This window comes from Lynx canadensis, chromosome B4 (assembly GCF_007474595.2).
Source record: "Lynx canadensis isolate LIC74 chromosome B4, mLynCan4.pri.v2, whole genome shotgun sequence".
In the NCBI taxonomy this organism is placed as follows: domain Eukaryota; kingdom Metazoa; phylum Chordata; class Mammalia; order Carnivora; family Felidae; genus Lynx; species Lynx canadensis.
In genome coordinates, this window is record NC_044309.1 from 128,431,198 (window position 1) to 128,449,517 (window position 18,320).

Below are 18,320 nucleotides of genomic sequence, written 5' to 3' on the forward strand. Positions count from 1 at the left end.
TTTTTAGCTATGTGATATTCTGCAAAAAGTTACCCTTTCTGAGCCTTAGTTTCCTTATGATTAAAAAATGGACAGCATCTACCTTCAATAGCACTTCTTTTTTTTTTTTTTAATTTTTTTTTTCAACGTTTATTTATTTTTGGGACAGAGAGAGACAGAGCATGAACGGGGGAGGGGCAGAGAGAGAGGGAGACACAGAATCGGAAACAGGCTCCAGGCTCCGAGCCATCAGCCCAGAGCCTGACGCCGGGCTCGAACTCACGGACCACGAGATCGTGACCTGGCTGAAGTCGGACGCTTAACCGACTGCGCCACCCAGGCGCCCCAATAGCACTTCTTAATGATGAAATAAGAAGGCCCGTATTGAAGTGGAAGGTCAAATATGATTGTTGACCATCCCTCTGAACTCTTTTTCTTTTGAAAATGTCCCTCCATCTCTCTTTCTCCACCTCCTCATTGCGCCTCTTTCCTTTCTACTTGAAGGTCACATGCTCATTCGCAGGCAGAAGAGCCTGGGCTTTAAATAAAGGCTTACACTCATCTGTGCATCTTCTCACTGGTCAGACTTCATGTCTGACTGTGAAATTTGCTCAAAAGTTGGTTTGGACTTGGGGCCTGGGCAGTATCCCCAAACATAACAAATGAGGTTCTTTCAAGAATTGTGCACCTGACTTGGGCACCTTCACTATGCCCAGCTGGGGATCAGGAAACTGACATGAAGGGGACATGGTTCAGCTTTCAAGTCAATTACAGTCAAGGAGAAGAACTTGATCATCGCCATTGATACTGGCATCCTTTCTGTCCTTCACACCTGCCTGGTGTCTTTACACTTGTTCCTCCCTCTCCCCTCCTCTTTTAATTCATTGAATGATTCCTTTTCCTATGACATCTCAGTTCATAGGTCATCTCCTAGGGCTTTGATTACCAAGCCCTAGATAATCTTGGTCAGACCATGGTATTCATTTTCCTCATAACATTTTTTGGGCATCTTGGGAAGATCTTATAAGTTTATTTTTTTTTTTCCTTCATAGTGGCCACCAGCCGTCTACACCTTCCAAAAGAATGTGAGTTCCTTGAGGGCAAGGATCCTGTCTGTCTTTCTCACCTCAGTATGTAATCTTGGAACCAAAGAGTGCTAACACCCCAATAAGTATTTACTGGATGAATCAATTTATTAAAGAATTGCTCTTTACCAAGCGCATTAACTCATGAACATATCAAAGGTTATTTTTTTCCCAGTAGGAAAATGCATCATACATGTTCCCATTATGTGGGAAGGACTGGACTTAATGAGGGCAACTTTATTACAGCTTAGCTCTTTCTCCCACTGGCCTCCAAGACTGCTGTGTGCGTTAGTTCTTACCCTGAACCTGCAAGAAATCTTATGCACGTGCCATTGCTTTTTGGGTTCTTTTCATTCTCGAGAGTAATTTCATGTTGGCCATTAAACCATCAAATCCAATCTACTGTTTTAGGTTAAACCACGAGAAGATGCCAATATTTGATAATTTTTGATCTGTGTGAATGACAATGTCACATGCAGTGTAAAGCCAAGCATGATTCAAGTTTGAACTCATCCCCTACTCAGCTTGCAAACTGGCCCCCAGTGAGGATAGAGGGTGTGCTCGGCTTCTTGTCTTTCTCTTGATATCCTTCTGGTCCCCTGGCCACCTGCTGCTTCCATCACCTTTAGGGTAAGCCCAGATGAAGAAAGTCAGCCTACATGTGGCTGACCACATAAAGCTGGTGCTACGGGTCTAAGTTTGGTGAACAGTTAAAACTGACTTTTCTTTCTTAGACCACTTATGTGTGTTTCCCTTGGGATCTTCCAGCAAGGCAATTCCTTTACTGAAATCAATGTGTCACGGGGGGACAACCTTGTGTTTCCGGTCAGCCCTGGGTCTTCTGAGAGTCCATCCTCTCATTGGGTGCCTTCAGGATGTGTCCTCTGGACAGAATCCTCCTGAGATGTGCCAGGCAAGCTCTCTGAGTTGTGGCCAGTATCTGGTCCAAGAAAATCCACAACTGTGTCCCACCATAGTAAAAGGATGGCTTTCATGTGCTCAAATCCTACTCACAGTTGGCTCAACAGCAGCTCACGCCACCCTAACATTCCCTCAATCCTCAGGGACACAGGCATGTTCCCTGTGTGGTCCCATTAGCTGTCTCTCATCTAATTTAATGCCCAGAGGTGCAGCCCTTGACATTTCCACCTTGAAGGGAAAGAAGAAGAGAGAACCTATAGCACTCCAACAGCCCTCTTCAAAGGGCTCTGTTCTGCAAATACCTCCAATTTGATAATTTTACAGGCTGGAGGTAAGTGATCTCAGTGGCAGAACCAGTCTTATCACATCCTTTCCATGTCCCGTGTAGGGAGTATGGCATCTTATTTTAGGATATGGGGGTGCGCATCACCCATTATGCATTCTAGGCCTCTGGGGCCTCTGTTGAAACTCTAAGACAACAGGGAGGGCTACCTTTGACATTGGGCTTTATTTATACACAGCTGTTGATCAGATCCCTCCTTGCCAGTCATTATATTTCAGACATGACAGCAGAGCACAGGCAATTCTGCAAAGTATAGCTGCTTCTGAGCCCATTAGATGAAGATTCAGGAAACAACTTGGCTCCCGGTTAGAAGGTTTTGATCAGCTTGGCCTTTGAAAAAAATGGATTACAAGAGCACCGTGTGATCACTACTGCGAGGGGGACCTTCAAAGTCAGTTTTCTGCTAGGAAAGGTCACACAGAAGTATATTGACTAACTGACCAACCACTCACAGGGCTGAATCACTTAAATATGGCAGCCGCTGACCGAGTTTGACAAAGATCAAACCTTATATCTACTTCTTCCTAAATGGTATCATACAAAGAATCCAGACCTCATGAGGAACAGTGAAAAGCACAGTAAAGTTCTAGAGTTACTGACTTTTCCACCAACACATAGATGATCTGGTGTAATTGCTTAGGGACCACATTTAGGTGTCACACAGACCCACCTATGAATTTGTGCTTTCCCACTTACTGAGTGCCGTTGGTCAAATTTTACATATCTGGAAACCTGAATTTATAGGGTTTGTGTGAACATTCAACTAAATAGATTTCTAGCTCTGTGCTTTGAATATATTAAATACTTAATACCGATTAACAACTATCACAATAACAATAATTATTATTGCCAACCTGGTAGCTGTGGGCCCAAGAGTCAAACTACTTGGCTTTGAATCTCAGTTCTGCTATTTAGCAACTATGTGGCCTTGTCCAAAAAACGTGGCATTATTAAAACCTATCCCATAGGGCTGTGAAAAATACTAGCCCGAATTAAGAAATATAAAACAGAATAACACCTAGAACACAGAAGACTCCCAGAAATTGTTAGCTGTTACTATTGTTAGTAAGGCCCTCTTTATTGCCCTTTTCCCCAGGAAATCCATAGATTGGAAATTTTGGTCTATTCAATCACGTAAGTAATGCTTAATTTCTTTCCTCCCCTACCATTTCATTAAAATGGATCAGAGACATTCATGACTGCAAATTAGGATTTCTGATTAGGAGTTGGGGTAGGGAGGAGACAGCAGTGTGATCAGACTAATTTCAATAAAAAGCAAAGACCTGGCATTTTTGTTGACAATGAAGGATTATCCCTCCATTTGCCTTTAAAAAATTTTTAAAACAACCATAAACTTCAAAAACTTTTACAAACACATACAGATATTTTGTTTTCTAAACCATCTGAGAGTAAGTTTGCAAACAGATATCCAGTTTACCCCAATACTTCAGTGTGTCTATCCTGCAAACAGCAACATTCTCTTACAGAAGCACAACACATCCCGGGGTGTCTGGGTGTCTCAGTCGGTTAAGCGTCTGACTTCGCTCAGGTCATGATCTCATGGTTCATGAGTTCGAGCCCTGTGTCGGGCTGACAGCTTGGAACCTGGACCCTGCTTCCAATTCTGTGTCTCCTGCTCTCTGCCCCTCACGCTGTCTCTCTTTCTCTCTCTCTCAAAAAATAAATAGACATTTAAAATGAAGAAGAAGAAGCACAACACATCCCTTGAATCAGGAAATCAGCATTAGTACATCACCACCATCCACTCAAGTGTCTCCAGTTGTCCCAGTAATTTCCCTGATAGCGAGAGGACTCCCTTATTAATCATGTATTGAACCTACTTGGGTGTCCTTCAGTTGTTTCTCAGTCTTTCTTTGACTTCCCATGGCCTTGGCACTTTTGAACAGTGCCGTCTTTTATTTTGTAGAATACCTCTCTATTTGGTTTTATATTATATTTCCTTACGATTAGATTTGGGTTGTGCTTCTTTGGCAGAAATACTGTAGAAGCGATGCTGTGTTTTTCCCATCCCATCCCCCCAGGTGGTGGATGAGTCCATTTGCTTACTTTGATTCTTTGATTAAAAGCCGGTGTCTGCCCCCCTGTAAACTCACTCCTCTTCTTTTTGTCACTAGTAAGTATTTTATGGGAAAGTACTCTATGACTATTTAAATATGCCACTGTCATCAAACTCTTAAGTTGTTTTTATCAGTGTGGATTCACGGTTTCCTATTTTGTTCAGTGTGCAATAATCTATTACTATGACTTATTTGATTACTTGGGTTATTCTCCAATTTGGCCAGCAGTGTTTCATTCAAGCTAGGTTTGTGCCCCTTTAATACGCTTCAGTTATTTCTCTCTGTCACACGGTGTTCCCTTTCCATTTTGTAATCTCATCCCTGCCCCACTCCTGAAATTAGCTACTTCCCAGTGAATTTGAGTTTCTTTTAGTGGAGAATGATATTAAGAAACCAAGATATGAGCTGTAGGTGTGCTCACTGCTCTTGGGGTGATGCTGCTCCCAGATCTTCTCAGTGGACAGAGTCAGGGAACATATGTGCATATATTCACGCATTCATGTTTCTGACTATCAATATTAAAAACCTTGAATTTGCTCCAACTGTAATCCAACTCCGCAGTTTCCTTTCTAATTTTCTTTCCACATTTGTATCTCGCTTTTCCAAATGGTTCCCACCACCCCTACTTTATTTACTTATATTTGGTCAGTTTCTCCTACACAGCTAATCTCACGTCCCCACTGCCTCTCCCAGAGCAGATGGCCCCCTCATTCCATTTGAATTCCAACATCCCCTGTGGGGCCACCACACTGTATGAACACCTGCCTCACCCTGCTGGGCCTTGGATACCCCTGCACTGAGCTGCCCCCACACAGGGGCATACTCTTAAGGATCATGCTTGCAGTTTGCCCTCCCCCACTGCCAGGCACCCCTCCTCACTTTGCTCGTGCTCTGACTCTCCACTCTAAGCTAGTCCTGCCACCCTCCCCCACATGACACTCCCCATGGACTGTCCATCCTGAGGATCACACTCTTCATCTTGCTAAGGTTCTGACTTCCCAGTCCAGGCAGCTGCCCCTCCTTGACTGAATAGATATACTTCTCACCCCACTTGGGCCCTGAAGGCTGCTCCACTTTGTGAATGCTCCCCCTTGGCACACTTGGGATGGCTCTCCCTGACATAGACAACATTTTCGCATGTTCCAGGCCCTGACACTTCACATCAGGCTACTCCTTTGCGTGGCCAGGCTCAGGTTATTCTGCTTGGGCAGCCCTCACATGAAGCCTTCCTCCCCTCCCTGAGCTCTCCCCTCCCGCCCCACTCCAGAGCACTGCACTCTCTCCCCTGCAAATGCTGATGCCTACCCTCTTCTGTCCCACCTAATTGACTTAAGACTGAATTATTCTCTGACTCAATGACAGAGAAAGCAAAGGGAGGGGAGGGAAGAAGAATGGAGAAATATTTGAGGAAAAAAATTGTTTTTTAACAATCAAACTCAAGTGTTTCACAAATATGTACGTAAATTGATAACAATGCTAGATCCTCTAATACTTTCGAGAAGTATCATTTAAAAGAAATTTATAGAGTTAAAAAAAAGTTATTTCAAAATATTTTCATGCTGGTAATGTTTTCAAATATGTAAGATGACCTAAGTCTCATGATTCGTCTTTCAAATAATATTAACATCCTACCCCAACCAATGTTGTAGAGGCGCTATAGGGATCAAATGAGATAATAAATGTGAAGTCCCTATTCAAAATTTAAAGTGCCATTTGATGGGAAAGAATAAAAGGCCCAAGATAGGCCTCCATTTTCCACACACACAGGAATGGCTCTAGTCCAGTAACTGTCATTACTGTTCTCTAAGTAGAAAAGTCCAGCACACAATTCATCCTTCTTCCTTTCCTATCTTCCCAAAGATGTAGCAGGATCAAGGTCACAGCATTCTCCCATTGAAGAGGAAGAGTTGGAAGGATGCTGGCCTGAGTGGCCTCATTCCATCTATTTAATGAGAACTATGATTCTGATGGGTGGCACTTTCAAGGAAATGGAAAGATAAGATAGTGCACATGACCCCCTCTTTCTTCCTTCTGCAAGTTGGTGATGATATGGTCTCACCTCTCTTTTTCTCTTTTGGATGCTCTCGTTTCTTCCAAGAGACACAATATGGCCCATTGATATAACCCTAGACCAAGAGGTCTGTGGGCAGCCTTAGCAAGCTTGGCTCTCCACCATGGGGTAAGTGTTCTTCCCCCTGCCCCTGGCCCCACCATCCCAGACCCTTTTCCTGTGGTCCCTCTAGGTTCATTGAAAAAGCAGGAGACATATTTGAACAATGGGAAGAAATAGACATCCTAGTCCTTCAGCTTGATCGGCTCAAGGTTATATTGAAAGCTAACAAGTAGAGGAGAAAAAGAAATCCTACCTGTGGCTGAGTGTCACTTATTAGAGTTTAACCCTAAGTTCCCTACTTTGTTCTTCTGCTTTTGTCTATGTTGTTCTTCTAAGACCTATGGGAAGGAGATGTGGCTTGTCCGAACTAGGGCTTAGATACTCTTGGGTTCTCTTCATTCACTCTAATAACTATATGCCAAGCTCCTATGTGCTAGGCTGGTATATAATGGTAAGCATGTGAGATATGGGTCTTCCTCTCAGAAACTTAGAGTCAAATAGGAAACCATATATATAATTACAAATCACATCACTTGAAGATATGGCATTTAAACTAGGTAGAACCTAGCCAGGTGGAGTTCTAAGAGCATGTATGAGGCAGAAACAATAGCATGTGTAAGTGTCCTGGGGCAAAAAGAAATTGGATAGGTTCAAGGGACAAACAGGAGGGTCCAGTGCTTAGAAAGCAGTGAGCAAGGGGGAAACAGAAGCATGAAATAAGATGAAGAAATAAGCAGCTGCCATATCATCATGCTGGTCTTGTAGGCTGCTAAGAATTTCAGGCTTTATCCTAAATAAATGAGAACCATTGAAAGATCTAAGCAGAGGAGTGGCATAATTTATTTTAAAGATATTCTTGCTACTTTGTAGAAAATGAGTTGAAAAGGAGCGAGATTAAAAGGCAATAGGCCATTAAGGAACTCTTGCAGTCATCCAGGTGTGAAATGATGCCAGCCTATGTGAGGGTAAGAGCAAAAACGCTCCTATCCTTCACCCTCAGCAGCCTCAGGCCAGGATGAGGTAGTGGGCCTGGGCCTGTAAGAGATTTAAAGACACGACTTCAGGCTCATTAGATCAATCTCCTAACTTTTGGTCAAACCAGCCACAGTAAGATAGGATTCTTTCGCTCATCCAAGAAAGAAACTCATTATTCCCTGTAATAGTTGGGGATATTCACCGATTCATCATCCTACATACTATAGAGGGCATCTGAACCAGGTGGCCTCTGAGATGGCCTGCCACAAGCCAGGCTTCTTGATATTCACACGCTTGTGTCATCTGCAGCCCCCAACAGCTGAGTGTGAGCTGAACTCACTAATTCTTTCCTAGTGAGCAGAAGGGTCATGTGCTACACCGGATGTTGTTCACTCTGAGGGAGGCCAGCTGCCCTGTTGTGAGCTGCTCTATGAAAAGGCCATATGGCATGGAATTAATGTCTCCAGCCAGTAGCCAGTGAGGACCTGAAGTCCGCCAGCAGCCGCATGAACACACGAGGGAGCTTGGAAACAGATCCTCCACCTGTCAAGCCTTGACTGTGGCTCCAGCTGACATCTCGACTGCAGCCTTGTGAGGGACATGAAGCCAGAGGCACCCAGTTAAGGTGCACCCAGAGACCTTAGCCACAGGAACTGGGACACATGTGTTTGTTGTCCTGAACTGAAAGTTCTGGGGCAAAATTTTTGTGCAACAGTGAGTACCTGATTCAGCAGCGTTATGAAATGCTTCATGTATTAGTGAATTGTCTCTAAAAGCAATCTTGGTGTTGAGGCACCTGGGTAGCTCAGTTGGTTAAGCATCTGACTCTTAATTTCAGCTCTGGTCGTGATCTCACTGTTCTTAGGATCCAGCCGCACATCGGCCTCTGTGCTTGAGAGCATGGAGCCTGCTTAGGATTCTCTCTCTCTCCTTTCTCTGTCCCTCCTCCATTCTTTCTCTGTATCCTTCTCTCTCTCTCTCTCTCTCAAAATAAATAAATAAACATTAAAAAAAAAACAATTTTGGTGTTTGTATGTCAGTCTTCTATAGCCACATGAATGAGTCCATTCTTATCAGGACAGTAGTTGCAAGCCACAGAGGCAAAACGTTCCTGCAGACTTGGGTTTTGGATCTAGAAGAACCCTGGAGATCAATGTTGAACCCTCTCAGATGTAAGTGGAGATTCAGAGAGGAGGTATATCTGTCAGCTCACTGATTTTAGTGTATGGATAATGTGTCTGGTCTTGTAGCTTCCAGATTGATATAGCAGAGGAATATTCTAGCTTTCAGGGCAATGAGCCACAATTCTGATCAGAAACTTCCAGGTGATATTTAGAGTATTGGCACTGTAATATTTTCCTATTACTTTTATAAGCAATAACCACAAACTCAGGGGTTTAAAAGAGCACAGATTTATTGCATTACAGTCCTAGAGGTCAGAAATCTGAAAGGAGCCTCACTGGGCTGAAATCAAGGTTTTGGCAGAGCTAAATTTGTTTCTGGAGGCTCTAGGGGAAAATGTATTTACTTGCTTTTTCCAGCTTTTAAAGGTTGCCCACTCTCCTTGGCTCCTGGCCCCCTTCCATCTTCAGGGCCAACAATGGCAAGTTGAGTCTCACACTGTATCACTGTGACATGCTCTCCCTTCTGTCTCTCTTATCCATTTAAGAATTCTTGTGATTACATTAGGCCCACCTGGAGAATCCAGGAGAATTGGCTCATCTCAAAGTCATCTAATCAGCAGCCTTAATTCTAATTGCAACCTTAATCCTTCCCCATGTGTGGTAACATAGTCACTCATTCTGGGTATTAGGACATTTTGGGGGCAATGTTCTGCCTACCACAGGCATCTTCCCTCCACTTCCCTTGATACCTTGTTGATTGATGTTGAGATCATATAAGTTACCAAATATATATGCTCTTCCCTCTCTTCCTTGAGAGTTATATCTTCAACATACCTCCTTAGTGTCCATTACTGGACAAGCCATTGACTGAGTATGTGGCTGGACTTCTGCCAGAAGTGTTTCCAACCACAGGTCAGTAGGTGGCCCAATAGGACTTTTGCGAACACTGAGATCAACACCTGGAAACTCAAATGTGTGCTGGCATATGCGGAAGTTTAGACTTTGTGCTGGCAGTGGATGGTGCCTGGTGTGGGGATGGCCGCATGTTCTGTCATTCCAAGGGCAGGTCTTGTCTTCATTTTCTGTGGGGTCTTTGTCAGTGGCAGAAGTTCATTGGGCCAGTGAAACAAAGTAGAAGATGGGAAAGGTAGAAGAAAATTTTCTTGGTTCAGGTGCATAATTCATGAAGCCTGAACATTAATATTAATGATCCTGTCTACCAAAGTCAGGCAAATGAAATATGCAAAGGAAGATAAACTTGGAAGCTCAGAAACTTCAGGTCTTTCAGACTTAGTTCCCCTGAGGGTATAGCTGTAAGAATATAGCCAGATTTGTATAGCAAATTATTGCTTGCTGAGAACCTTCCCATTTATTAATTTGCATTTTGCTCACAATAACTCTGTAAAGCAGGACAGACAGGAAGGAGCTTCCATTTTATGGATGAAGAAAGTGAGGCTCCCACCAAAGTTGTAGTCTGACAGAGCAGAGCTGGAGCCAGAATTCAGGTCACCTGATTTCAAATCCTACATTCTCTCCGCAACCTCCCTCTGCTATGTTAGCTGATAGGTGATATGATTAAGAGGACACACAAAGCCCTCTCAATGTTAAATAAACCAAAAACAACAACAAGCAGAACAAGAGCAAGAACATTTTATAACCACGAACATTTTATAACCTCTCTGGCTTATATAATCGCTCTGTCTATAAAATGAGATAGAAGTAGGGCTCACTGCATAAGTTTCTTGGGTGATTAAATGAAATAATGTACAAAGAAAAGCCAAATGGTGCCTGAAAATAGTAAGCACTTAGGAAATGGCAGTTATTACAAGAAACTAAGTAGCTAAATAAGGTGGTTTTCCAGGCAAAATAGCCTTTATTTACTTATTCATTCATCTATCCGTTCAACAAATATTCATCGGGTATCTTTTTTGTTTGTTTTACAAGTTTTATTAACTGCTCCTATTTAATGTAAACAATTTGATGAGTTTGAACATATGCATACACTTATGAAGCCATCACTACAATCCAGGTAATGTGTAGACATATTCATTACCTCCAAAAATTCCTTGAGTCCCTTTTGTGTATGTAAGAACACTTAACATCTGAGCGTGAGTATTGTTAAGCACAGACACTACCCAGAGCTTCTGCTGCATATTACGTGGCTGTTCTGAACACTGTGGTTGCAAGAAGGAACGAAAGAGACAAAGACCCTTTTCCTTTCGTTGGGGAGGGGGGGGTCAACATTTAACTAATAAGAATAGTAGTCATCTGGTAATAAAATGGAGATAATTAAGGCAGGAAGGTGGGGGGGGGGGTCTGAGTACCAAGAGGGCCAGGAAAATCCTCTCTGAGGAGGTGATGTTTGATCCACGTGGAGTGTGGGGCTGAGCTGTAGGCTATGGCTCTTGGAGAAGAGTGGTCCAGCCATGAAAGCAGCAAATTCCAAGTTCCTAGGCAAGAGGTGTTTAGCGCTCAGCACACAGGCTTGCATCTTGGAGGTTTTCCCGAAAGCTCAAACTCAAGGTGCCCCGTGCTTCCACTTTCTACCGCCTCCCATGCCTGCTAGGATTTGCTTCCCACATCTGTGCAAGGGGAACCCCCAGGAGAAGGTGGGGTTTCACCTTTCACATCTTGTTTCAGGGCACTGGCTTTTTGCCTGGAAGCTGGGTGCTGAGTTCTCTGTCAACCCCACATCCTGTCGTTGCTTAGGCTCAACTGAAAAATGCCTCCTACATCCTTACCATGGCACTATTACATGCTAACTACTTGTTCATTGAACTTAACAAATATTTACTAAGCAGCTACTAGGTGCTGGCACAGTGCCAAGCATGGATATACAATTAATTACCCATCCCGTCTTATTTATGGTTAGTTTCTGGAGGGCAAGGATTGTGACTTTTTCTGTTTGTATCCCTAGCATCTAGGATTTCCTTGATAAAAAGCATGAGCTTAAGAGATATTTGGTGAATTAATCAAACTGAAATGCAATGCATTTATTACTCTTCATTTATCCCTACCTTTAATAAAAATAACATAAAATTCCTTCTATTTTACCTGACTAAGGTTTCATAAGGCTCTTTGTATACATGATCCCACTGGGAATTGGGAGACCCCAAAATGGCCATTCATTTCATTTCTGTAATTGTACTTTTAGGAAATTTATTCCAGGTAAATAAAAAGAATCTGGTCAAATATTTCAACATAAAAGTACTCTTTTCAGCATTATTTATATTAATTGAAATTGGCCACAGTCTGTATATCCAGCAATACAGTAACAGTCATGTAAATTATGTTTCCTTCTGTACATTTGCATCTTTTCTCCTGTTTTCATTGTTACTCTCATTATTATTCTTATCATCCGTTCTATTTTCTTCTTTCAAAGAAAGCTATATTACCCAGGACTCAAATGAGAGCTTGCCGTTTTGAAAAGTGACAACTATAGGGTTGAGGAAGAAAGCTATGTCTAGCCCATAAAAAAATATAAAAAGTTAGTGGTTTACTTTACTGAGATATGCACATTTTCCCTGATACTTTACCTCTGGAAATAACTTGGGGTGGGTTATTGCAGTCAAGATTTACCTAGGTTTCTTTCTACTGCCCAAGGCAGGGGGGTCTACAAGACTAAGACCATTTTAAACTAAACTCTTAGCCAGACGTTCAATAGATAGAGTGAATTCTGACTGCAGCAGCCTGGATGATGGCTGTTGTGTTTGTAACTTCTCATGGGAAAATTTTCTTCTTTATTTATTGCTATGGTTTCTAAGGCAAACTTCTTTTTATTACAAACTTCTTTGCAATTCTCCAGGACATATTATTTCTAATTCTCCTGTGCATTAAAGTGTACTAACTTCTACAGAGCCCAGTTTTATTGGGGAGATCCTACAGCAGCCATCACCTTGTCTTGGGTGGGTTCTGGGTTTGTCTTCTGTCTCCAGCCTGTAGAGCTGCAAGAACTTAAAATTAAGTTTCACAAAGATCAGAAAATGTCATTCAGGCACAAGGTACTTTTGGTGCTATCCTTACATTTCTAGGTCTTTATCATGAGGGTCACTTAACTTCTGGCCAGCTCAAAGAAGCATTCAAAAAGATATGAAAATATTTTATCCAACATTGACAGGAGGGTTGGGGGCTGGTGCCGGTAGGAGGCACCTGGTTTACCATGTCGCTAGAAACAGAAGTCTCTCACTTGACAGAAGAAAGAATTTGGACACAAACTCAAATTTGCCTTCCTCCAAGGACCTTTAAACACCATCCTCTTGCATCACTTTGGAACCATATTACATCTAACATGAGTGTAGTGACTGTTCCAATTTAATCAGACTAGAACCTGGGGCTATATTGAATTCTAAGAACTCATTGACTTTTCTTCATGACTCTGCTCCACAATACAACTTTGTTCCTGCTCGTTCCAGGTCATTCCAAAGCAGAGGAAGCCCCTCTGAGCCAGAGTCAGGAGTGCAGCAGAGGGCAGGTTAAAGGGAGCAAGCAGAGGGCACATGCGTGGCTCAGTCAGTTAAGCATCCAACTTCACTCAGGTCTCATGGTTCATGAGTTCAGGCCCAGTGCCAGGCTCTGTGCTGACAGCTCAGAGCCTGGAGCCTGCTTCAGATTCTGTGTCTCCCTCTATCACCCTCCCCTGTTCGTCGTCTGTCTCTTTCTCAAAAATAAATAAAAACATTAAAAAAATTTTTTTTAATAAAATAAAATAGAGGGGGCCAGCAGGATATGTTTCTTGGGGTTTGTTTGCCCCATGAATGATAATAAGCGATGAACTTGTCCATCTTGCTGCTCTGTTCACCTCCCAGATCTTTCTTCCCTCCCTAGTCAGCGTGGGGGGGGGCATTACTCTCAGAATCCAAGAGGGAGGCAAGTCAGGATTAATGGACTGTCACGTATTATATAAAATCTGTTTTTCCTTTTCCTCTTCAGTGAGATACTCAAACACATTATGACGAGTAATATAAAAACGACAGCAGGTAGACATTTTGCTTGCATTTTCTCAGACTCCATCTAAAGAAGGCATCAACTTTGTCCTGATGTCTTCTAAGAGAATTATCATGGCAAAAAAATAAAACTAAAGAAAATTGTTCCAGCTGCCCATTTTATTTATACAAGAGGGGACTAAAATTCTATACATACCTGAAAGGGAGAGGAGCCTTTGACATCTATCTGCCCACCTCATTATCCATCTACCCATTCACCCATACATCCACCCATTCAGTAAGCCATCTACCCGTCGATCTATCAGTCATGAAGTTATCCCCCTTCATCCATTTATTTGCGTCCATCTGTTCTTCAATCCATTCACCCAACGACAATTCTACCCATCGATATATTTCCCATCTACTCATTTATTCACTCGTCTATCCATTAATTTCTATTTTTACCTTACCTCTACCCATTTATTGATGGACCTATCAATCCATCCCTTGGTCCATTCATCAATCTATTCAGAAACTTTTTGAGCACCAAATGCCGAATTGGTCTGTGTATGAATACAAAGGTAAGTACCACTACCATGTAAGAATGCTATGCATTTTACATATGATCTCTTTTTTTTTAATTTTTTTAACGTTTATTTATTTTTGAGACAGAGAGAGACAGAGCATGAATGGGGGAAGGTCAGAGAGAGGGAGACACAGAATCTGAAACAGGCTCCAGGCTCTGAGCTGTGAGCACAGAGCCTGACATGGGGCTCGAACTCACGGACCGTGAGATCATGACCTGAGCCGAAGTTGGCGGCTTAACCGACTGAGCCACCCAGGCGCCCCACATATGATCTCTTGTAATCTCAGATGCTGTCAGAGAAGTATTATTATCCCTGTTCTAAGCATAAAGAAACTGCAGTTTTAGGAGATATCTAAAGTCAAAGTAAGAGCTGAAGTTGGGATTCAAATCCTTGTTTATTGAATAACAAAGGTTATTTGTGCTATTTACCACTACCAGGCAAGATATGGCAAGTACTTTACTATGAACAAAGTATTTGGGGGAATCTGAAAATGGAGCAGTTCGTGTTTGGTGGGGAAGAGGAAGAGAAATAATGAATAATGAAGCTTTGATTCTGCACTTAAATGATATGCAAATTTTTAACAGGTGGAAAGGTGGGGCTGCTGGTTTAAACATCAGGTTCCAAGACTTTTCTCAATTCTTAGAGAGATCCTATATTCTTCCCAGCTTTATGACCATAAGTTCTTTTTGGCTTGAGCTATTTTGACCTGCCTTTCTACCACTCAGACTAACAGTGTCTTGACTCTCAAAACACCTGGATTTTCCCATCTGATGAGTGGAAAACCAATGTAGTGGTTAGGAGTTTGAGTCCTAAATCAGCCAGATCTTTGTTGAGGGTAATAATTATTGTCTCTTGCAGTTATCAGATACTATTTTAAAATATTTGCACAGAGGAGGTGCTCACTAAATGGTTGCTATTATTCTTCTTTACTTTTTTGTAAGATCTTCAATAAATCGTCATATGGCCTTTAAATAAGCCAGAATTAACTCTGACTCTATCTGTTGTGTATCTGTGGCCCCTATCACCATTATGCCTGTTTATTGATTTATGAATCCATTCCATAAACATTTAACGAATACCTGCTTTATGTCTATTTCACTGTGCTATGCATTTTACATATGATCTCTTTTAATTTCAAACCCTATCAGAGAAGTATTATTTCCCTTGTTCTAAGCATAAAGAAACTGAGGTTTTAGGAGAGATCTAAAGTCAAAGTAAGAGGTGGATCTGGGATTCAAATCCTTGTTTATTTAATAACAAAGGTAATAGTACCTGCTATTTGCTAGCCTCTTGGGTGTCAGATACTATGCTAAAGTGTTTCCTTCCTCTATCTTATTCTGGCACCCACAGCACCCGTGATGTGGATGTTAAAGTCTCCACGTTGGAGCCAGAGAAGCTGAGAGTTGGAGAGTCTACATCACTTGCCTGAGGTCCCAGAGCTCGTAAGTAGCAGAACCAGCAGTGGACTCAAGTCTCTCTGCCATCTAAATCCATGTAATTACCACAATGCCTGCTTCTCCTGCAAAATCTCATAGGGGAGATGGCATGCATGCATCCTTATTATAATACGAGGTTGAAAAGGGCCAACTGGACAACATATGTCAGGTACAGTGAGAGATCATGTTTGGTTAAGCAGGATCAGGGAAGACTTCCAAGAGGAGGATACGTTTAAGCTGGTCCTTAGAGATGAAGTAGACTAGGATAAACTAAAGGAGGTGGCATTGGGCATTCTAGGCTTTGGGACAAAAGATGAAGGTCACACCAACAAGAATGCAACCTACAAGGACAAAGGGTGAGCAAGCCAGTTAGGTCAGAGATGGGCATCCAGGATGCAGGACTCCCTTGGTTCTACGTATACATTTCACAGAGTGTTCTGCTGCACAGGAGACAATATCCTGAATGTGGAGGCGGCAAATCAACCAATCAAAGGGGGAAAAAAGGCAAGATAATATATTTATCATAAAAGGTAACACAAAGCTGCCTCCCTCCTGTTCCTGTACTATTTCCCTCTGTGAAGCATGAAGCCCAGGGCTTCTTGTAATAAGTGAGGGTGAGGGTAGTAAAATTAACAGCCGGAGGTGGTTGGGCAAAATGGGAGATGAATAAGTCAATGAATTAGCGGGGGCACTGAATTTGGACTCTGAGTCCCAGTTTTGCTGCTGCCTGGCTATATGACCTCAGACAAATGCCCCCAGCTCTCAGAGCCTGAGTTCCACCATCTTTCTGTTGAGACAATGGTAGCCACTCAGAGGAGTGCTGTGACGGTCATGGGCACGTACCTGGCGCATGTAGCCATCCAATGGATATTGCTTGGATCCTCCAGCATTAGGGGACATGAGGAAAAGCTAAGAAACAAGATGGAGGTCTGAAGAGAGGGAAGAACAAAGCCACTGGTGTGGACGGCAGAGGCAACGAGTGCCTTCCTGGGGACTGTGACCTCTGTGCCGTCTGTTTTTCACAGTTTTGCCCACACAATACCCTGCAGCTCTGACTGCATTTGGAGTTAGAATATCAAGCCTTTTTGAGCCTTTACTGCAGCAATTAAGGGCTCATAAAGCTGTTCTTATGAGTCTATAATAAACTGAGCTACATTTGGGGTTGCCAAAGTGAGATCGCCATGTAGGGAGCTCAGCGCTAACCACTGGAAAGGTGACATTGAAAGCAGTGGATGGGAAGAATGCTGTGGCCATCACTCTCTCCAGCTGGTGGGGAGGAGGCTCAGGAAAGGCACTGGCAGAGGGAGGCTGGTGAAGAGCCCCACAGTGGGCCAGGAGACTGGTTCTGGTCTCACCAACTCCATCAGTGACAGCTTTCTTCTTCTGATATGCAACATCTTCTCACAGAAAGTGTTTGTTTTTAACATTGTGTTACCTGACCTATCAACACAACTGAAACCTAGGGGTTCATCTACTGCACTGCATGTTGGCCATCTGTTGAGGGGGGATGGACACATCCTGGCTTCTCCCCATCTCCCACTCCTAATACCACCCCAAGAAGACCCTTGTGCTGGAAGAGCTCCTCAGTAAGGCTTTTCTGCTTCCCTCTCATCATTCACTCACATTTCTTCCAGGATACTCAGTACATATTTGTTAGAAAGAGGGGTTGCAGGGAGAATGGACAGAAATAGAAAAGAAAGGAAGGAGTGGGGAAGATGGGAGGGTAAAAGAAAAGGAAAGAAGAACAATAATGCATGGTCCTCTTCTCCAGATGTTATAAACATTCTCTCTCTCCCATGGCCACATGGATGACAGTGAAGGATTCTGTGACAGGACAGCCACATGATGTAGGGGGGCTGGGCTCCAAGGGAATCCTTGGCAAAGAGCTGCCCACTTGATCCATTTGACATTTATGGAACTGCAAAGGAGTGAGAAGTAAACGTCTGTTGTGTTGTTGAACCACTGAGATTTATTTTGGGGTTTGTTGTTAAAGCAACTAGTGTTGAATATCCTGACTAATTAAAGCACCTACAATATGCCAGTTTCTGCCCAACATATTTTGGAGAGTCACGACATTTAAGAGGTTGTTTACACATTGCCAGTAATGAGCTGCGGTTGTTCTTTCTCTCTCTCTCTTTTCTCTCCTTCCTCCTCCTCGTTTCCTCGTCTATGAGAACCTAGACCGTGTTCACCATGATCCTTCTAACTCAACAGCCATGAGTTGAGTTACAGGTACTGATTGTACCTACAGGTAACTTGGTTTTATGGATGGGCTGCCTTCCCATTAGTTTCCAGCCTCCTCAAGAGCAGGGGGGGTTACCTTGCTAATCAGTATCTCCTCACAGTTTCAAACACATTTTTGCATATATTCCAGGTACTCGAGAGCTCCTGCCAGAACTGAGAAATGCAGCCCTTGCGCTCCAGCCAATGCTCTGACCTTATGGTTGTGGGAGTTTTCCAACTCACATCTTCCTTACACACATGCCCCCCACTCCCACATGCTGAGGAGGCAGAGCTGGCGAAGATTATCGTCACCATATTACAGACAAGGAAACCGAGGCATAGTGAGTGGAGGGACTTCTCTCGTGTTACTCACGGTGTAAGTGCCAGAGCAGATTATCACCCTCCACACACTCTTGACAGTTCTATGCTTTCTGTGGTCACCTGTCCTTGGTGCGAGTACAAGATGACCCCAGTCAACCATCCACTCTAGGTTGTTCACTGAGTGAGAGGTGGCATTGGAATCTCTAAGACAAC